The sequence below is a fragment of the Stigmatopora argus genome, unplaced genomic scaffold (genome assembly GCF_051989625.1).
Source record: "Stigmatopora argus isolate UIUO_Sarg unplaced genomic scaffold, RoL_Sarg_1.0 HiC_scaffold_61, whole genome shotgun sequence".
In the NCBI taxonomy this organism is placed as follows: domain Eukaryota; kingdom Metazoa; phylum Chordata; class Actinopteri; order Syngnathiformes; family Syngnathidae; genus Stigmatopora; species Stigmatopora argus.
In genome coordinates this window covers 41,335-64,263 of record NW_027520075.1, presented here as the reverse complement: position 1 = coordinate 64,263, position 22,929 = coordinate 41,335, and the positions used below count along the sequence as shown (strand labels likewise).

At 44.2% G+C, this 22,929-nt stretch overlaps 1 long non-coding RNA gene across 2 annotated transcripts; it reads right to left on the bottom strand.

Annotated features, from left to right (window-relative positions):
• Positions 1 to 350: 350 nt before the first annotated feature.
• LOC144070403 (uncharacterized) lies at positions 351 to 22,619 on the bottom strand. 2 transcript variants are annotated; one of them, XR_013299269.1, is made up of 3 exons: positions 22,538 to 22,619; positions 22,341 to 22,445; positions 351 to 495 (listed from the first exon to the last, which is right to left on the bottom strand). It is a non-coding gene; the product is annotated as an uncharacterized LOC144070403 (long non-coding RNA). The 2 variants fall into 2 exon arrangements; XR_013299270.1 differs by lacking the exon at positions 351 to 495 and adding an exon at positions 22,090 to 22,255.
• Positions 22,620 to 22,929: the final 310 nt, after the last annotated feature.

The following is a 22,929-nucleotide window of genomic DNA, read 5'->3' as shown; positions in this document are numbered from 1 at the left end:
GAAATGAGCCGAATTGAGCTTGAAGGCCATACCTCGCTTTGAAACTGCACACAAAAATCAAATCAAGGTGTTTTAAAATGACACACTGAATGGAATGGAATGGAATGCAATGCTGGTCAGACAGACCAGACAGACCTCGGGAAGTCCTCTTGGCAAACACAGCAGGAAAACCGGAAAGAATGATCCATGTCATCGTCTAATTTAACAATGAGATCCTTAAAGCAAAAAGAACAATGTTAATGAACATGTGGTCCAATGCAGGTGCTGTTGCCCCCCCGCCCGCATGAGCCAAAAGAGGATGAGACAGTTGAATCACGCATCACCTGGAGCAAAGTCACAAGGTCCCCCAGGTAATCTTCGTGGACTTGCTCGACCGGGGCCCGTGTGAGCGGCAATGACATTATGGTGACGATGGCAACCTCGTCGGTCGCCACCATGCTCAATTGGGCTGAGCCGTCCAGCGAGGGAGAGTCAGATGACAGCACCAAGTCATACCTGCGGAAGAAAACGAAAGAGAAAAAGGCTAGTTGGGGTGCACATTCCTTAGGAGATGAAACAAAAGGAGGAGAACCTAGGGTACCTGGACTTGCTGGAACTCTGTTCGCTCCCACATTTCCCAAAACACTTCATCAGCGCTTCAGGAAATGACCCGAGGTCACACATGTGTAGTTTATTGCAACACCAGAACAACCGGACATAACACAACACTCCACTCCACTCCACTCCTGGCTCGATTGGTTTGATGCAGAGCTGTGTTCAGAGAGGCTGGCTATCTTGCACTTTCAGCCATGTTTGATGAATTGGATCCGGAAGTGGTTTCGCAACTTGACTTTGAAATGAAGGTCTAAGCCAGTGGATTCGAATTCTAATGCTCGACGACATACCTCCTCCGCCCGTGTGCGCCAGTTTGGATTTTAGGTTATTGTTCCTCAAACAATGACCGGAGTTCCGTCTTCTGCCTGTTTTTCAGAGTAGCAAACTGGCGCTGCAACTTCGCCACCATCTTGTGAGCCTGAGAACGTCAGATGGCGTCATTTTTCCAGTCCATAGTAGGTCATCAATCAAGCAGGGTTCCCACATTCAGACAAATGACAACTAAAACCACTACTAACCCTCGACGTTTCGTTCGACGGTAACCGCAGGCAATCCTGGACCTGCTCCAAGCGGACGCCCACGGTCGACGTTAGCTGGTCATGTAGTTGCATGACCGTACGCTCCAGCACCGACTGGTGTTGTATTTTTTTTTGCCAAGCGGGTCTGCACCTATGACGTGGTCCCAACAGATGGTTTGTCAACAATCCACAAGATGGCATCAAGCAGGGTTCCCACATTCAGACAAATGACAACTAAAAACACTACTAACCCTCGACGTTTCGTTCGACGGTAACCGCAGGCAATCCTGCACCTGCTCCAAGCGGACGCCCACGGTCGACGTTAGCTGGTCATGTAGTTGCATGACCGTACGCTGCACCACCGACTGGTGCCGGATTGGCTCCTTCAAGCGGGTCTGCACCTATGACGTGGTCCCAACAGATGGTTTGTCAACAATCCACAAGATGGCATCAAGCAGGGTTCCCACATTCAGACAAATGACAACTAAAAACACTACTAACCCTCGACGTTTCGTTCGACGGTAACCGCAGGCAATCCTGCACCAGCTCCAAGCGGACGCCCACGGTCGACGTTAGCTGGTCATGTAGTTGCATGACCGTACGCTGCACCACCGACTGGTGCCGGATTGGCTCCTTCAAGCGGGTCTGCACCTATGACGTGGTCCCAACAGATGGTTTGTCAACAATCCACAAGATGGCATCAAGCAGGGTTCCCACATTCAGACAAATGACAACTAAAAACACTACTAACCCTCGACGTTTCGTTCGACGGTAACCGCAGGCAATCCTGCACCAGCTCCAAGCGGACGCCCACGGTCGACGTTAGCTGGTCATGTAGTTGCATGACCGTACGCTGCACCACCGACTGGTGCCGGATTGGCTCCTTCAAGCGGGTCTGCACCTATGACGTGGTCCCAACAGATGGTTTGTCAACAATCCACAAGATGGCATCAAGCAGGGTTCCCACATTCAGACAAATGACAACTAAAAACACTACTAACCCTCGACGTTTCGTTCGACGGTAACCGCAGGCAATCCTGCACCTGCTCCAAGCGGACGCCCACGGTCGACGTTAGCTGGTCATGTAGTTGCATGACCGTACGCTGCACCACCGACTGGTGCCGGATTGGCTCCTTCAAGCGGGTCTGCACCTATGACGTGGTCCCAACAGATGGTTTGTCAACAATCCACAAGATGGCATCAAGCAGGGTTCCCACATTCAGACAAATGACAACTAAAAACACTACTAACCCTCGACGTTTCGTTCGACGGTAACCGCAGGCAATCCTGCACCAGCTCCAAGCGGACGCCCACGGTCGACGTTAGCTGGTCATGTAGTTGCATGACCGTACGCTGCACCACCGACTGGTGCCGGATTGGCTCCTTCAAGCGGGTCTGCACCTATGACGTGGTCCCAACAGATGGTTTGTCAACAATCCACAAGATGGCATCAAGCAGGGTTCCCACATTCAGACAAATGACAACTAAAAACACTACTAACCCTCGACGTTTCGTTCGACGGTAACCGCAGGCAATCCTGCACCTGCTCCAAGCGGACGCCCACGGTCGACGTTAGCTGGTCATGTATTTGCATGACCGTACGCTGCACCACCGACTGGTGCCGGATTGGCTCCTTCAAGCGGGTCTGCACCTATGACGTGGTCCCAACAGATGGTTTGTCAACAATCCACAAGATGGCATCAAGCAGGGTTCCCACATTCAGACAAATGACAACTAAAAACACTACTAACCCTCGACGTTTCGTTCGACGGTAACCGCAGGCAATCCTGCACCTGCTCCAAGCGGACGCCCACGGTCGACGTTAGCTGGTCATGTAGTTGCATGACCGTACGCTGCACCACCGACTGGTGCCGGATTGGCTCCTTCAAGCGGGTCTGCACCTATGACGTGGTCCCAACAGATGGTTTGTCAACAATCCACAAGATGGCATCAAGCAGGGTTCCCACATTCAGACAAATGACAACTAAAAACACTACTAACCCTCGACGTTTCGTTCGACGGTAACCGCAGGCAATCCTGCACCTGCTCCAAGCGGACGCCCACGGTCGACGTTAGCTGGTCATGTAGTTGCATGACCGTACGCTGCACCACCGACTGGTGCCGGATTGGCTCCTTCAAGCGGGTCTGCACCTATGACGTGGTCCCAACAGATGGTTTGTCAACAATCCACAAGATGGCATCAAGCAGGGTTCCCACATTCAGACAAATGACAACTAAAAACACTACTAACCCTCGACGTTTCGTTCGACGGTAACCGCAGGCAATCCTGCACCAGCTCCAAGCGGACGCCCACGGTCGACGTTAGCTGGTCATGTAGTTGCATGACCGTACGCTGCACCACCGACTGGTGCCGGATTGGCTCCTTCAAGCGGGTCTGCACCTATGACGTGGTCCCAACAGATGGTTTGTCAACAATCCACAAGATGGCATCAAGCAGGGTTCCCACATTCAGACAAATGACAACTAAAAACACTACTAACCCTCGACGTTTCGTTCGACGGTAACCGCAGGCAATCCTGCACCTGCTCCAAGCGGACGCCCACGGTCGACGTTAGCTGGTCATGTAGTTGCATGACCGTACGCTGCACCACCGACTGGTGCCGGATTGGCTCCTTCAAGCGGGTCTGCACCTATGACGTGGTCCCAACAGATGGTTTGTCAACAATCCACAAGATGGCATCAAGCAGGGTTCCCACATTCAGACAAATGACAACTAAAAACACTACTAACCCTCGACGTTTCGTTCGACGGTAACCGCAGGCAATCCTGCACCTGCTCTAAGCGGACGCCCACGGTCGACGTTAGCTGGTGATGTCGCGTGACCGTACGCTCCACCACCGACTGGTCCGAATTCACTGCTCCAAGCGGGTCTGCACCTATGACGTGGTCCCAACAGAAGGTTTGTCAGCAATCCACAAGATGGCATCGAGCAGGGCCTTACCACAGCCGAGTGCTCAAATTTAGTCCGCAGCTCGTCGCAATGACGGACGGCTCGCTAATGACCAATAGGACATTTGACTCATTCATTTTGTTGTAGCTGTTTCATTTGGATATAGTATTACCACTGTAGGAGTAAAACTATGGTTGTTAACTCGATGACAATGAACAAAAGGTCTACTGTCTGAGTTTGTTCGACGGGACCAGACGGAGTTAAGGAATTAGGGATAGGTGCTAAAACTGCACGTCTAAGACTAGCGATAGCCAACTGGTTTGACTTCTCGATTTCCAGCGCAGACGCGCCAACTCTTCGGTCTTCTCAGAAAGCCTCTAATGGCACATTAGGACATGGACTAGAAACAAAATCTGTTGGAGTAATCATTATTATAAATGTGTTTGCAATGAATATAAAGACTTATAATATACATGCTTACTATATTAATCAATATATTTGCTTATTAGGAGTAGTAATGCTCATCCTAAATGTGTAACTACATTAAACAATATATATATATATATGTGTTGATCGCTTTTATGTTAGAGTTAGAATTAATGTGCTTTCAACGAAGACAAACGCTTACTCCAAGGTCGCTCTCCAGGACAGCTGGCTCCAGGCGAGAGATACAAGTTTGCTAGGACATAAACAATACATTGAGTCGTTGCTCCAAGGACTGATTACTGGAAGCTACGCCTCAACCCTTTCCCCACATGCAAGTTCGCAATGAAGATCTGTGAAGGACGTGTGATGACAAGTAGGCTTTTTGTGTTGTGGTAATGACGACATGGCCTATGTCCGATTATTATTATTATTAATTGTTGTTGGTTCAGCGGATGGCTATCAAGCATATTGTTTTAATTTGTGATGCTAGGTTGACGCTAGGTTTGCTTGATTCTGGAATTGTTTTGTTTCTTGCTTACGCAATTGGATCGAGTCGACAACCTTGTAATTGTTTTGATTTGAGGCCTTAAATGGGCAGGACATAATGCCGCTCGCCAGAATAATCTTGACCGGACGAGCGGGAGGATGTATTCTCTTCTTGCAAGAATTAAATGGTGATGTGACTACAGATGCCTTTTTTATTGAAAGCTGAATTGGAAATACCTAAGGATAAACGTACAATTGGATGAACCTAACAAAATCTCATCCTCATCCTCATCCTCATCCTCTGGGCAATGTTAAAGGTTCATTCCAATTTGGTATCTTGACAGTGGACATAAACACCCACCTGTTCTAAATCCTCTTTTGTCTTGTCCAATTGCAGCTCCAGGCTATCATTGTGTGCCTGCACGCATCACCTGGAGCAAAGTCACAAGGTCCACCACGTATTCTTTGACTTGCTCGACCGGGCGGGGCCCGTGTGAGCGTCAAAGACAATTTGGTGAAGCTGCCCAACTCGTCGCTCTCCACTAGGCTCAATTCGGCTGAGCGGTCCAACGACAGCACCAAGTCATGCCTGCGGAAGAAAACAAAAGAGAAAAAGACTTGTTGGGGTGCACATTCCTTAGGAGGAGATGACACAAAAGGAGGAGAAGCTAGGGTACCTGGACTCGCTGGAACTCTGCTCGCTCCCACATTTCCCAAAACACTTCATCAGCCATTCTTGAAGTGACCCGAATCCCATAAGAAGGCCATGTCTCTCTCTCAAACTGCACACAAAAATCAAATAAATGTGTTTTAAAACGACACACGGAATGGAATGGAATGGAATGCAATGCAATGCTGGTCAATTCTTCCCAGACAGACCTTTGGAAGTTGTTGGAATTATTTTATACAAGTTATCCTGATTCTGGTATGACTGTCGAAATGTTAGTTAATAGAATGAGAGTGTCTTGGGCCCTGGAAAGTTTCACCTTATTCAACAAAGAGGAACTACCCAGGGGGGCCGACGCCTGTCTGTTCGAGCCATTGTGTGAGAGTTGCAGGAGACTGTAAAGATGTTATCTCGAAGGGGCATATGGTCATGATCAAAGAACCTTTTGTTACTGGGAGAGAACTATCTCTCCTGTGATCAGCTTGAAACTTCCTGTAACTTGGACACTCCCAAAACACAATAAGAGAATAGGCAAGGGGAGATTTTCTTCAGAGTGTTTTGGAGGGCTGTGACAGTGACAGTCTCTGAACCTCTCATTTTTTGAATAAAGTTAACTCAAATTCTCTGTGATTTCCTTCTTTTCAGGTTGGTGAAACAAATGTCTGGTGTTTGAACCCAACATTTAATTGGTCCTTCGAGCCGGATTCCAAGATACCGGACGATCCCAGCGGGTGAGCAAGATCCAGAAAAGTCTGTGGCCACAGCATAAAGATCCTTTTCCAGGACTGTTTCTTCCTTACGGGCTGGGGTCCAAAGGTTGAAGGGATACCGAGGACGCAGAGAATCGTGAGTAAATTTTATTTAAAAAAGGAATGAATGAGAAAAAAGGAATGAATGAAGGCGTAACAGACCCCTTTAGTTGGAAAAGACTAATTAAACTCTGTAAGTAAAATTAAATCCGCAGGCGTAACAGACACCCTTAGTTGCAAAAGACTAATTAAACTCTGTAAAGGATATCGGAGTCCAAGTTGTATTGAACAAACAATAACCAGAAATTCGTGGCGTAACAGACACCCTTAGTTGCAAAAGACTAATTAAACTCTGTAAAGGTTTGCGGAGCCTTGGTTGCGAATTAAAAGGAGTGAACGTGCAAAAAGTGTGTTTGGAAATACATTTTACCATTTGGTGATTTGTATCTCATATCAAACAACAGGAGACAAATGTCGACCTTTAGTGGATGTATGTAGACATGAAACTCCGCCTGAAAAGGTTGAAGTGAGTCTACCACTAAAGGAATTTATCGACATCCTGTTGTCTAAACCCAGTGTTAGTGCACTATAGGTGCAAAGACCCACTGGGACTAAATTTTATTCAAAAATGGGTAAAGTACAAAGTAAAACAAGTAAAAAAGAGGAATTCCTCTCGGAACTTGCGTCTAAAGACTGGAAGATAGTTCATAGAGAGGATCCCGACGCGGTGGAATCCTTGCGTTATTGGGTAAAAAAATATGGGTTCACCGGTAGACTAATAATAAAAGATATCCGTGAACTACAACAAAAAAATCGAAAAATCGTGTAACAAAAAACGAAGTAAAATGCAAAAACAAGGTTATGATCAAACCAAAGCGTGGTTGCGAATAGCAGGGCAAATAGAAGAGGTTGAGAAAGTAGCTAAACAAAAAAGAGAAGAGATAACTATATTAGGCCTGTTAAAAAACAGTGGTCCCTCTTCAGCTCTCCTCGTGCGAGGCTCCACACGCAAGCGGGGAGCACGACGACGAGGGGGGGGAAAGGGGGCCTGCTGGTCGTGCGGCAAAGAGGGCCACATAGCCAGGGAATGCGGGGGCAACCCTCCCCGCGCACAGCGACGACATGATAGCGCACGACTAAAACAGGAGGTAGCAAAACAAATGGTTAACAAAAGTAAGGGGAATAGATAGATAAAAAAGGTGGTGAAGCCCCCCCTTCACAGATGCGGACCCCCCTTAAGCTAAGCACACTCTTTGCAAACAAAAGGAGAGAGGGGGGGGGGGGGGGAGAAGCCCATCCAGTTTACTGCTCCCTTCACACCAAAGACAAAGGGCAGGAAAGACTACCACAAGAGAGACAGAGATAGTTGATAGTGTTATGATATATTAGTGAAAAATTATGGGTCTTTTATTAAACACTAAAATTTATATTAGGAAATGCCTAGTGAAAGGTTATTTTGCCTAAATTGTAATTGAGGTAATAGTGAGCACAGAAAATGGCTCTTATTTTAAATAAAACTGCCTTCTTAGAGCGGATAGGAATTCAGCCAGAGCTTTAACTATTTGTTTTAGAAATATGAGAGTGATTTGCGATTTAGACTTAAGTATTAAGAATCATCCAAATTATTAATGATATCAAACATGAAAACAATGCAGAAATGGCATTTATCCAAATTATTAGGTAAATTTAGATAAAATAATTGATTTAGGATAGGCATGATTTCCCTAGGACGGAAGAGGCATGAAATGTTTTTCGGTGCACAGGAAAACATTCCTTGTTTTGCCCGGCACAGGTGGAATATGCTTTAGCGTGGTTCATATTAATGACGATTAGAATATTAATTGCATTAGCATCAAACAGTTGATGTCAACCAAACAACATTAACCTATTTCTTTTGAGAATGATTAGGCTGATAGCACAGCAAAAAGGTGGTTAGCTGCCAAGAAGCCCCAGACTGGGGATGGCTCTTAACCAGTGATGAAAAATTGCAGACCACTGATTTTTGAAAATTAGTGTGAACATGAATGATTGTTTGTTTGTCTTTTGTGTTTCTAATTGGCCGACCATCAAGATATAATCAATCAGATATCAAGGTGGAAAATGATTTAGAAATTTGAAATCAAATTTTGATGAAAATTATGGAAAATTGTTTAGTTCAATGAAATTTTAATGGTAAAAGCAGCAGTACTCCAAACGTGAAATTTGAAGTGGAGAAACAAATCTGCTATGCAAAATTTAGGAGCACTGAAAAGACAGTGCTTGATACCAAATTCCAAAGTACTATTGATTTATTGTGATAATGGCATCCAAATTGTGTTAACAGAATAATTGACTGAATTGACAAAAGTTTCCATATTTCGTTCCGAAGAAAAAAAAAAAAAAATGGAAATCTAATTTAGTGGAATATACCAAACGCCATTATTAACTACACGATTGGAATTGGAGGATGAGGCTAATCATATGTCTGCATAAAAGAAAAAACTTTAAAAGAAACGCATTAATTTTGGGTTGGCAGAGGGAGATTGCATTTCTCAACAGGAAACATGATGAGCAACCCGGGATGAGAGTGCAAATGTTCCTGACCAATCCAGCAGACATGAAAATAGCGGATCCATTTTGTGCTCTGTAAGAAGGTTCTCTCAGTTGAAACGTATGAGGAGGCAGGTAAGATAAATTTTTGACGTAATCAGACAAAATGGCAAGCACTCCAATATTGATTGGAAAGATTATTGCTCGGGGAGCAATGCTGTAAGCCATGAGGAACTTTTTATATTGGTTTTATTGTCTCCATATAAAAAAAAGCGTTTCAATTGAGACTACACCTTCTTACAGATAGTTAAAGTAAACAATTGTGACTAGATCTTCTTACATATTTTTAAAGTAAACAATTAGAGAGAAAAGAGAAACTACAATGGATAGAAATGTAACTAGAATTTAATTTTATGCCTGACTATTGAAAAATATTGATTGAGAAAGTTTCATAGGAGATGATTGGCAAACTCCGAAGACAATGGAATGTTACATTTGATAATAAGACTACTAGTTTGGGATATTTTGAATTAAGAAAACACTGAGGTTAATATGCAACGCAATACACATTGTTAGATGAATTTGGGACTTGATTAGTATGCATTTTAAAAGTAATGGGCTTTGATTGCTCTAAAAGATACAATTATGTTAAAAATATTGACCCTGACAAACAAGGGGTGGTTACATTTTACTGGGTTCAATTCTATTTAGAATTATAAATGTGTGCATTTTGTTTCTGAATATTAATTGATGTGAATCTAAACTGTTACAGAGAACGGGAAAGCTGTTTTCCTGGGGAGAAAGCAGCCTGGTTTGCTTTTTGTATTTTTCCTATTCTTAGTATGATTAGTTAATTTGTGTAATTGTAGGAAAGAGGAAAAAACAAATATGGGTTTTGATCTTAACAAGGAAGCAGTGTTCAAAATAGAATATCAGCTAGCATGTTTAATTTTGATTGATAAGGTATTTAAATTTTCACAAACATAATGATGGATGTTAAGCACGTGTTGAAGACAACGACAGAACACAGCAGCTAAAGCAGCAGCGCAAACACTTACTGCACAGCATACACAACAACAAAACTGAGCCGATCTCAAGAACAGTCAGCAGACGAACTGTACAAAGCTAAAGGCCTACCGTACCTACCAAAAATGTATTCCATAATTGAGCCATAAATGTCTCAACAGGGGGGAGGTATGGTGAAGAGGTATAAATACCTATTTTAAAATTTTTGTAGGAACTGTTTAATTTGTTATTTTATTGATCTGTAAAGAACATGGGATCTCCAGAATCATCTGGAGTGACAATGGAGCTCATTTTTCAAACAGCATAGTGCAAAACATGGCAAAACAACTGGTAGAACTAGCTTGAGATTAACACTTTTTGAGATAGTTATTGGAAGACCATTTCAACTTCCTTTATGGGAAGATGAAGGAGAGAAACTTATCCAAAGAACATGTAAGGTGCCGTGATCTTTTTGTCTATCTTGCAGGAGGTGGTGTAGCCAGGTGACTGGATCCTGATCCGAGTCATAAAAATGAAGTCCTGGTTCTCTCCACGATGGGAAGACCCATTCGTGGCCCAACTCACCAACCTCCACAGCAGCAAAGATCGCTGAAAAGTCAAAGTCGATTCAGGTCAAGAGTTCGAGACAGGTGACTCTGAGTGGACTAAGTCGGACGGTGTCAAAACCCTTGTCCGTGAAGAAACTCATCTGACGTCTACTCACCAGCCACGAGCACCCCTCACTTAACCCTGACCTCCCATAGACTTTGCACCTCTATACAGAAGCCACAGTGAAAGCTGTTGTCATCCACATCACAGTGACTGGACTGTCAGTGACAGCCTGGGCGTATCTGAACGCCCCGCCCACAGAGACTCGAGTTGGAAAACAAGTGCAGGAAACGTCTTGCCTCACCACTGGAATGGCAGAGCCAAGCGGTCCGCTCCTGGATGGGGAGACGGGGACCCAACCTACATCAACAACATCGGGGTTCCCTGCAGCATACCAGATGAGTATAAACTCGCTGACCAAATTGCACGACTCCAGAACAGGACGGAGGAAGGGTTTGCAGCCATCCATGAACAGTTGTCGGTGACCTCCTGATGGCGTTCCAGAACAGAATTGCTGTTGACATGCTCCTGGCAGAGAAAGGTGGCGTGTGCTCCATCTTTGGCGACCAATGCTGCACGTTCATCCCTAACAACACAGCAGCTGACGGGAGTTTAACCAAGGCCCTGGAGGGCCTTCGATCCCTCAACAGCAAGATGAAAGAACATTCTGGAGTCGACACCTCAATGTGGGGCGAATTTGGTAGCATGTTTGGCAGATACAAACAGTTGGTTGTATCAGTTTTAATGTCAATCGCTGTTTATGCTGCCATTCTCACAACTTGTGGCTGTTGTTGCATTCCCTGTATTCGTGCGTTATGTGAAAGGTTAATAACAAATGCTATACAACCAGTCAAATCAGAAATGTATGCCTTATTGACATCTGGAGGCGAACCACGGGATGACGACGACGCCGACGCATCTGGGGATGAGGAGGAAATGCAGTTCATAGGACTGCCTGACATGTTCCCAGATGCTAAACACTATGCCTTGTTGACTTTTGAGTGTAATGTTTTTCTGTTATTTTTGTGATCCTGTAATGTGAAAATCTGAAAAGAAGAGGTTATGGGTGATGATATTTTATAACAGAATCTGGATAAACAGGAGGGTTATGTTGGAATTATTTTATATAAGTTATCCTGATTCTGGTATGACTGTCGAAATGTTAGTTAATAGAATGAGAGTGTCTTGGGCCCTGGAAAGTTTCACCTTATTCAACAAAGAGGAACTACCCAGGGGGGCCGACGCCTGTCTGTTCGAGCCATTGTGTGAGAGTTGCAGGAGACTGTAAAGATGTTATCTCGAAGGGGCATATGGTCATGATCAAAGAACCTTTTGTTACTGGGAGAGAACTATCTCTCCTGTGATCAGCTTGAAACTTCCTGTAACTTGGACACTCCCAAAACACAATAAGAGAATAGGCAAGGGGAGATTTTCTTCAGAGTGTTTTGGAGGGCTGTGACAGTGACAGTCTCTGAACCTCTCATTTTTTGAATAAAGTTAACTCAAATTCTCTGTGATTTCCTTCTTTTCAGGTTGGTGAAACAAATGTCTGGTGTTTGAACCCAACAGAAGTCCTCTTGGCAAAGAATGAGGGAAAACAGGAAAGAATGATCCGTGTCATCGGCTAATCTCACAACGAGATCCTTAAAGCAAAAAGAAAAGGTCAATCAATAGACACATTGCTTACAACTCCCATAAAGCCAACACACATTTTATGTCCAAGAAGAATTCTATTTTTATTTGCAAAATGTTTGAGTCATGATTACAAATAAATAATAATGATACAGTACATGGTATTTCCATATGTAACACAAATTTGGCAACAAGACATGGATGGTTTGAGGTTGCATGTATCTGTAATGTCTGTCACTCATTCATTCTCAACTTTGAAGACTTTTCTCATGACACTTATTTAACATGAAGAGAGTAAAGCACAGGATTTTTGATATATTTTTTTTAAAAAAAAATGTTGTACTTACGTGTTTTAGAGGAGTACTTGTGCTCGGCTGAAATGCAATGGTGAAGCGGAAAAGTCCTTTTCTGTAAGTATCAAAGACTGTTTTCAGGGTGGATACAGGAATAACTTCTCTCTACTCTCTATCTAAATAGATTGTTGGCTTAAAAATTCAATAGTGCTCTGCGATATAGAAAAGAATCTATTACAATATTATTCCTATTATACATGATATCAAGATGTCATATAGTGTAGTTATACATGTAGTATTTTGAAATTGGCATCGAATTGACCAGCCACAAATGTTAAATGTGTCAGTATTTTGTGTACTCTACTAATACCTTTCTTTGACTAGTGGTTTTGAATTTGAATCCATAAATGAATGGAAAGTGAATGGAAAACATGTCTGCGTTTCACTTTGTTGTGTGAAATGTTTTGTTTGATGTTTGATTAAATCCCTATTCACCTAATGTTCAAATCTATCAATTGGCAATAACACATCCAATTTCAATAAGATTGTACTTACTTCGAAGTGTTACTTTCATGTGTTTCATGTTTGTAGACTAACTGCTTCTACACACATGAAAGTAAGACTTTCCCCAGGGACTATTTGAACGGTTACCGGCCGGCTAATAGCCACCGCCATTACTTAGACACAGAATTCTTAACGGTTAAATAGCCCCGACACAGAATTCTTAACGGCTAAATCGCCCCGGGGACTATTTGAACGGTTACCGGTTAATAGCCACCGCCATTACTAATAATCCAAAATCTAAAAGAGATGGACATTAATCACTTTTTAATTCTTTTTGTTTTGTTTTGTTTACGTAAGTGACGACTGAGTTTGTCAAACGGCTGACTGTCCTAAATTGACAGGTCAAAACTTGACTTTCTTTGCTAAAACAACAATAAGGAGCTCAACAAGTAGGCTTTATCCAATTACAGTGGTACCTCGTCATAAGACCGTTCGTCATACGGAATGCTCGTCTTACGGGGGAAATTTCGATCGAATAATTCGCCCGTGATGCGGTCAAAGTTTCGTGATGCGACCAAGCCAGGTTGCCATGGCATTTTTTTTGGCATATCTTTCGTGTATAACAATATTTACGAGCACCGGATGAGCTATTCAGACCAGGAAACGCACAACGCGCATGCGCGGTGAAAAGAGGGCTTTCTGGGTAATGAAGTATACTCGTGCTCGCAAAAGTATCCCCGGTAGCAACTCTATCATAGGCGCCGTTCGATGGGACGCGAACACAGATGCTACAAGCTAAAAAGGAGCCGCTAGCCAGCGCCCCTGTAGCTCCCATGAGAAATCCGACTCGGATCGCTGCCGCCTGTGCGACGAGGAAACAGAGTCGTCTGAACACTTATGGCTCCGCTGTCCGGCCTTAATGACCGAACGCTACCATCGCGGCTTGGGCAACTCCCTGGATGAACTTATCCGTGTTCCAGTGGCAGCCCTAGCGCTGCTGAGGGTAATCCTCAGGCGCCTGAGGTGAAAAAGAAGAAGAAGAAGAAGAAGAAGAAGATGAGCAGCGGGGCGATCGCTGATAAGACTGCTTGCTGCTCGTTGGCAAGTGGTCGTGCGTTCTCCGATTGTGAGGACATTTGTGTGCATCATTTTCGGAATATTTTGAAGGGAATAGTACGACAGCAAACAGCCCATCGATAGCGAACGTGAGGGTGGAGTGTTTGTTCTGTTTACGAGTGCGTTGTGTGGAGGAAAAAAAAAAAAACGAAGCCCCTCTCCCCTCTGCGAAATCCGGCCAATTTTAGTTAGATTAAACACTTTATTTCTATTAAACCACTCGTTATTTATTACTTTGTCAATATATGGCGAATTATAAGAAATAAAACATTTTTTTTCAATCCAATATCCTGTTTCTGGTGTTTTTTTCAGAGAGTTGGAACGAATTAAATTGTTTCCCATTCATTTCAATGGGAAACTTTACCTCGAGTTACGAGTAACTTGTCATACGAGCTCAGTCCCGGAACGGATTAAGCTCGTATCTCGAGGTACCACTGTACTATGAAGACCCGAATAATAGTAGGCACTGGAATAATAGTAGGGAGTGGAAAATTCCAAATGAATTAGTAATAATAGTAGGCACCGGAATAATAGTAGGCAGTGGAAAATTCCAAAAATAATGAATATTAGTAGGCACGAGATCATTAGTGTCTAAACAGATTCGATGCATAGAATTAAAGCTATGATGGAATATTTATTATAAAATCATAACAAGGACAATCATTATTATTTTAATCAACAGTTTACTAGTAGCATGAAACAAAATACCGGTAATATGTTTAAATTCCACAATTAACTACAAATTAAAGTCATGATGATCGATGACATAGGCTACTGTAAAGAAATAATCAACTGTCAAGTAACCCCATTGTACAGTTGGCTGAACAAATGTTTTCCTCTTTGGATCCCATTTCTTTTTTTAATTTAGCCTTCTCCTCAACCTCTTACAGCAGCTCTTTGTATTTTTTCTACCACATCGGCCAATTTCTCTTTCTCCTCTAAAGTGTACTTTTTATATTTTTTCTCCATGCTAATACTAATGCTAGCAAGACAACGGATAATCGTGTTGCAAAGTTGTATTACAGTTGCAAATAATTGCTGCAATGAATTGCGTATAACGTAACTCTCGTATATATTAGGCCTACCAATACATTGTAATGATGTATACGTATTGCAACTCTACCAGTGGCAATTGCACGTTCTTACTAGTACTAGTACGTTAGTAAAAACAGCACGTGTGCTTGACACGTAGAAAGTTAATGACATAGAACAATGTTGCTGCTGCACGGACTTAATTGAGGCAAAAATTAAGAATCGTAGGCACCCGAATAAGAATCGTAGGCATGCGAAAATTTGAGTTGAAAAAATAATCGTAGGCATACGATTATTCGGGTCTTCATAGTACGTACCTTTCGTTGCGGTCTTGACACCTAACGATGACTTCAAGAAGTTCACTAAAATGGTGGCCATGGGATAAGACAGGCTGCTGGTTAGAAGACATTGTGGGGAGCAACTAAGTACGTAGTTCAATCTCCACGGCAGCATTGAATGCCGGTGGAATGCCGGTTGATATTTGAACACATCTTCTTCGTGTATTCTTCTTCTTCTTCTTCTTCTTCTTCTTCTTCTTCTTCTTCTTCTTCTTCTTCTTCTTCTTCTTTTGAAGTTGGAGGGGAGGTACGGCAGTTCATTCGCCGCCACCCAAGATGGCCCGAGGACGGCCATCTTGGTACAGATCGCCTGAGGGCGGCCATCTTGGTAGGGGCCACCTTCCCATCCATTTCAATGCATTGATGTTCAAACAGTGGCGGGCCGTCAGGGCCTTCAAGGCCTTCTCTGCTGGCCTAAGAAATATCTGAATCATATTCTATTTTGTCCATCAATACGTACTTATTATTCCAAATGGTCTGTTAGCTTCCTTTCATTTCTTTTCCCCCTGGTTGCACTGCTTCCAGATGTGTCTTTTCATATTGAAGCATTTAACCAATCACATTTCAGCCATGATTTGTTGCCAGATCAGATCTGCCTCAAAGCCTGCACAATCAGTTCTTGCGGGCTCTGCTGCATTCAACTAGACTGTTGCTTTTAACCAATCAGATTTCGAGTTGGCAACCCCACAATGATTTTTCATAGGCATTAGCATTTTGCTGGCTGGGACATGTCATTGCTTTCACAAACTATGATTGGCTAGTAGGCGGGCCAAAGCAGTACCGAGGCAGCCGAGATCGCAAACTCCACCCACTATGGCCTGGCCGACAGAAACAAAAACAAATTTCAGATCCGTGTCATCGGCTAATGTAACAAGGAGATCCTTAAAGCAAAAAGAAAAGGTCAATCAATAGACACATTGCTTACCACTCCCAGAAAGCCAACACACATTTTATGTCCAAGAAGAATTCTAATTTTATTTGCAAAATGTTTGAGTAATGATTAAAAATAAATAATAATGATACAGTACAGACGCTCCCCTACTTACGAACATTCGACTTACGAACAACGGTACATACGAACATGTCTGCAAATTGCGTTTATGTTGAAAAATGTTCGCAAGTTCGATTTTGTATTGCGCGCCTTTTTCCGAGTAGTGCTTCTTTCCGCCGCTAATACCGACGACGCCTGGCGCTGAGAGCGCTCGGCTCACCCAGCATCCACCTTCCTCTGCCCAGTTCGTTGCAGTGCGCAAGTTGCGCAAGTGCGTGACGTATCTCCAGTGCGCAAAGAACCTTTTTCATTTTTATCATGAAATATCTCGTGCAGCCATTATTCAATATGGTTGGTGAAAAGCGAAAGGCTTCTAGTGAAGGAGATGCAAGGAAGAGGCAAGCCATTTCATTTGAAACCAGTGGCAATAATTACGAAGCTTGATGCGCGTGAGAAAGTGGTGAGCGTTGCACGGGAATACAACTTGAATCGTTCCACCGACCGTCGGTACCATTTATAAACAGAAAGATGGAGCAGCAGGACCCAAATATGGAACGTTGCACAAAGTTTGCAAATCAATTGAATGATGCCATACAGTGCTACCGCATCATTTATGATGAAAAAAAGAAGAAAACGGTGCAATTGTCGTTAGATCGCTTCTTTCGGCCAGTTTCTAATACATAAATCTCTCTCTCTCTCTCTCTCTCTCTCTATACAGTAGTGTACATATTCTCTCCATTTTATTAAATGTTTTTTTTCAGTACAAACCAATGCGTGTTACTTATACAAGCCTTAAACATACAAATGCACTTATATTTACCTTCAATATACTTATATCGGCCTTAAAGATAAATGATAATACAAAATATAGCACTGAATCAACTTACCAACTAATTCAACTTATGAACAACCGCTCGGAACCTAACTCCTTCGTTTGTAAGTAGGGGAGCGTCTGTACATGCTATTTCCATGTGTAACACAAATTTGGCCACAAGACATGGATGGTTTAAATTGAGGTTGCAATGTCACTCATTCTCAACAATGAAGACTTTTCTCATGGCACTTTTATTTAACATGAAGACAGTAAAGCACAGGATTTTTGATAGATTTGAAAAAAAAATGCTGTACTCACGTGTTTTTGAGGATCACTTGTGCTCGGCTGAAGTCCCATGGTGATGCGGAGGTTTTTTTTTCTGCAAGTATAAAGGACTGTTTTCAGGGTTGATACAAGCAACTTCTGCAGACATGTAGTATTTTGAAATTGGCATCGAATTGACCAGCCACAAATGTTAAATGTGTCAGTATTTTGTTGTCTACTAATACCTTTGACTAGAATTAAACTAGACACAGAATTCTTAACGGTTAAATAGTCCAAGAAATTGAAAGGTTACCGGGTACATACCTGTCAACCTGGGCCAATTCCTCCCCGTATTAATGATTGGAATCCCCCGTATTAAGCAATAGAAAACCGTACAAATGCAACGCGGCACATATTTACTCACATAGGGTGCACGTGTGCAAGTGTTATGGTCGCGCCGCGTTGTCGTGACGCGACCGTGAATGTATTCGGACCCATAGCTGCTTAAATAATGAAACAGGAAATGATTTAATCATTTCCTGTTTCGTGTGAAAGGGGAATGCGTGTGCGCATATCATGCTTAAAGCATGACAATATTAGCAGTTGACGATGGCGTTTTCGTCTGCTACCAGTGACCGAGACGATCCGGATTAGAGCCGAAATGCGTCAAACGAGATCCGTTTTACAAAAAACGTACTTAAAAAAAATCCCGTACAAAAGTTGTTATACGGCGTACACAATTTGAAATGATCAAAAAACGTATAAAATAAGGGGAAAACGTATAAGTTGACAGGTATGCGGGGAATAGTCACCGCCATTACTTAGACACAGAATTCTTAACTTTAAAATAGCCCCGGGGACTAAATTGACAGGTCAAAACTTGACTATCTTTGCTAAAACAACAATAAGGACCTCAAAAAGTAGGCTTTTTCTCAGATTACCTGTCGTTGGAGCCTTCACACTTAACGGTGACTTCAAAAACTTCAGTCAGTCTCAAAGCCATGGCGATAGATAGCGTGACTTATCGCGAAGATTGCCGGGGAAATTTATACGCTTCCACTTCTTCTTCTTCTTCTTCTTCTTCTTCTTCTTCTTCTTCTTCTTCTTCTTCTTCTTCTTCTTCTTCTTCTTCTTCGTGTTTCTCTTCTTCGTCTCCTCCTAGCGGTTTTGTTGGGAGTTTGCAAACAACTTCACAATGTATCACTACGACTAACCAGAATGGATGATTGATCTTGCAATTTAGTCAAATGACATTGAAAAAGTAATACACAATAATACTATGTATTTATTTGTACCATAAAAAAGACAACAATTGAGAAAAGCATTGATGATAATCCGATTTTATTGTTATTACAACATTAATGATAATAATAATCATAAGAATCCAAATGACAAGAAAGACAAGGCACGACTAAAACACTACCTTGATAACGCTAAACCTGAAGAAAGTTTGGCTCTGATCCGGATAGTCTCGGTCGGTCACTGGTAGCAGACAAAAACATGATCGTCGATTGCTAATGGTGTCAGGCTTTGAGCCTGACATGCACCCGCGCGTCAGTCACTACTGCCCTTTTCACTATAGAAATATAGACAGTGTCAGTAAGCAATGTACATAGACAGTAGTCAAGGTGAATAATGTGGTTTTATTTGTGTGTTTTTTGTGTGTGTCGGTCTGTTGTGGTGTGGATCTTTCACTCTCACAGTGGAACATTTTTGCTCCGTGTCTAACTTTTCCGCCAGCCCTTATTTTGAAAATGTGCTGCAGTTTCACTCCAAGCCAGCTTGGATGTCCCGAGCAATGTGTTCATAAACATGTGTGTCAGGCCCCAGACGAGATTGGTGGCTGGTTGCGCCCGCCACCCAACCACAGGTCCTGCCTCTAATGCAGGGCTGTCAAAGTCATTTGGCATGGTGGGCCACATACGGCGGCCTAGGGAGATGTCAAGTGGGCCGGACCATTAAAATGATACCATGCTCTGCTATAAATAACCCAAATATCATGTCTTTCCTTTGTTTTGGTGTAAAGAAGCACAAGAACATTAGGAAAATATTGAAATGGAATGAACTATCCTTTCATGAAACACCTCATATTTCCTTAGATAAATGTGCAATTGACTTTTATCATTCACAAATAGGCATTGCAACGGATCCCACTGATTGTACAAAGGCACAAAACTTGAATTGGTACTGAAAAATATAGTCATGCACTTTAAGATTAAAAGAGACTTTTAATGAAAGGAATTTTTAAACCACTTACACATACGCATATAAAATCAAAATGTAATCTTTGCGTGCACCTTACAAACTAAGGAGAGTGATTTGAAATGTGTAATGAAGAAAGTTTCTGTCTCAGTGATGCAGCTTGTCTTCTACTCTGATGGAAAGAGTGCGCCCCTTAGCGGATAATCCGTGAATTGCAGGGAATTAAGAATATGAATCCCATGTCTTTGATGCATTTTTTTCCACTTTCAAATGATCCTGCGGGCCTGATCGAACCTCCTTGGGGGCCGGTTCCGGCCCGCGGGCCGTATGTTTGACACCCCTGCCTCTAATGACTCGAGGGCTGCCAGGTGTGAGTCATTAGCCAGTGAGGAGTATTTAAGGCCACCAAGAACAGGACCACACTGCGGGATCGTCTGATCTGCTCACAGTGAGGTACGTACCTGCTTGTATTTTCTCGCCTTCCTTCGTTGATTTAAGACCTCTTGTTTTGCTCCCAGGATTCCGACTACGCTCGGCCTCCACGACCACGGATACGCCTAACGACACGCCGACGCCATCCCGACGCCATCCCGACGCCATCCCCTATGGTGCCTGGCCTTTCACTTGGATCATTCTAATCAAGATTGGAGAAGCAGACTCCCACCCTCGCCTGCTTTGGGCTCTTCCACCCCCGATCATAACAGCACGATCCCGCGGGCGCAGGCCAGGCCCCCTCCGACCCAATTTGGCAACATCTTTGCCTTTGTCGGCCATCTTGTTTTTGGACTGGGCGTCGTTCTTCTTCCTGTGGGGCGCCGGGCTGAACAAGGACACGCGAGCGGTCTTCGCCACTTTGGTCTCTTGGGCGGGTGCAGGTGCCGTCTTCTTGCCCTTCTTCCTCTGCAGGTAGTCGTCGATGGACTCCAGCTTGTCAAAATGGGCGTTGTGGAGTTTTTGGAAGTTTGGAGTGACCGCTTTCAGAGCAGTCCCTTTGGAACAGCATACCCAAGCTATTGCGTACCTCTGTTCTAAGGTATCGAGCATGGCTGAGACCCCTGGATGACATACGAGCACTACTCAATTCTTTGCCTCATTCACCAAGTGCACAGCTAACCCCAGCCGCTCCCCTGGTAACACCGATATCGCCGCAACAGGGACCTAAGGCCCCCCTACGGTGGAGATCTCGGCGCATGCCGGCGCTTCCTGGTTCAATGGCAGTTGGTGTTTGAACAACCGAGCCTCACCCACACCTCGGACCGAGCCAAGATCGCTTACCTGATCGGCTGCCTTCGTGATGAGGCCCTAGCCTGGGCGAGCGCCGAATGGGAGAGGGGCTCCCGCATTTGTACCTCCTACGACTTATTGACCGCAGAGATGCGAAAGATCTTCGACCAGCCGGTGGGCGCTTAAGAGCTCTCAGACAAGGCGTCCGGAGCGTGGCAAAAGACTGGGTCGAATTCCGCATCTTAGCCGCCGAGAGTGCCTTTAATGACTCCGCCCTCCCTCCACGACGGCTGAATGTGGAGATGCGGGAGGAGCTGGCGATCCGAGAGGAACCAGGGTCCCTCGACGCGCTCGTGGAATTGGCCATCCGGATCGACAGCCAACTAGAAAGACAACGAGGGCAGCGGCAAGGTGACTCGCAGGTGGTCGCCATGCTTGGACTTCGGAGGAACGTGACCCCCGATCATAACAATGTGGTACAATGCAGGTGCTGTTGCCCGCCCGCCTGCATGAGCCAAAAGAGGATGAGACAGTTGAATCACGCATCACCTGGAGCAAAGTCACGAGGTCCCCCACGTATTTATTGACCTGCTCGACCGTGGCCCGTGTGAGCGTCAAAGATAATTTGGTGATGCAGAACAACTCGTCGGTCTCCACTATGCTCAATTGGGCTGAGCCGTCCAGCGAGGGAGAGTCGGACGAGAGCACCAAGTCATACCTGCGGAAGAAAACAAAAGAGAAAAAGACTTGTTGGGGTGCACATTCCTTAGGAGATGAAACAAAAGGAGGAGAACCTAGGGTACCTGGACTCGCTGGAACTCTGCGCGCTCCCACATTTCTCAAAATACTTGATCAGGGCTTCAGGAAATGACTCGAATTGAGCTTGAAGGCCATACCTCGCTTTGAAACTGCACACAAAAATCAAATCAAGGTGTTTTAAAATGACACACTGAATGGAATGGAATGGAATGCAATGCTGGTCAATTCTTCCCAGACAGACCTCGGGAGTCCTCTTGGCAAAGACAGCAGGAAAACATGAACGAATGATCCGTCACATCCACCAATGTCACAATGAGATCCTTTAACCAAAAAGAACAATGTTAATGAACATGTGGTACAATGCAGGTGCTGTTGCCCGCATGAGCCAAAAGAGGATGAGACAGTTGAATCACGCATCACCTGGAGCAAAGTCACAAAGTCCCCCACGTAATCTTCGTGGACTTGCTCGACCGGGGCCCGTGTGAGCGGCAATGACAATATGGTGACGATGGCAACCTCGTTGGTCATCATTAGGCTCAATTGGGCTGAGCCGTCCAGTGAGGGAGAGTCGGATGACAGCACCAAGTCATACCTGCGGAACAAAATGAAAGAGAAAAAGACTTGTTGGGGTGCACATTCCTTAGGAGATGAAACAAAAGGAGGAGAAGCTAGGGTACCTGGACTCGCTGGAACTCTGCTCGCTCCTACATTTCCCAAAAGCATTCATCAGTGCTTCAGGAAATGAGCCGAATTGAGCATGAAGGAGATACCTCGCTTTGAAACTGCACACAAAAATCAAATCAAGGTGTTTTAAAATGACACACTGAATGGAATGGAATGGAATGCAATGCTGGTCAATTCTTCCCAGACAGACCTCGGGAAGTCCTCTTGGCAAAGACGGCAGGAAAACATGAACGAATGATCCGTCACATCCACTAATGTCACAACGTGATCCTTTTAACCAAAAAGAACAATGTTGATAAACATGTGGTACAATGCAGATGCTGTTGCCCCCCGCCCGCATGAGCCAAAAGAGGATGAGACAGTTGAATCACGCATCACCTGGAGCAAAGTCACAAAGTCCCCCAGGTAATCTTCGTGGACTTGCTCGACCGGGGCCCGTGTGAGCGGCAAGGACATTATGGTGACGACGGCAACCTCGTCGGTCGCCACCATGCTCAATTGGGCTGAGCCGTCCAGCGAGGGAGAGTCCGATGACAGCACCAAGTCATACCTGCGGAACAAAACGAAAGAGAAAAAGACTTG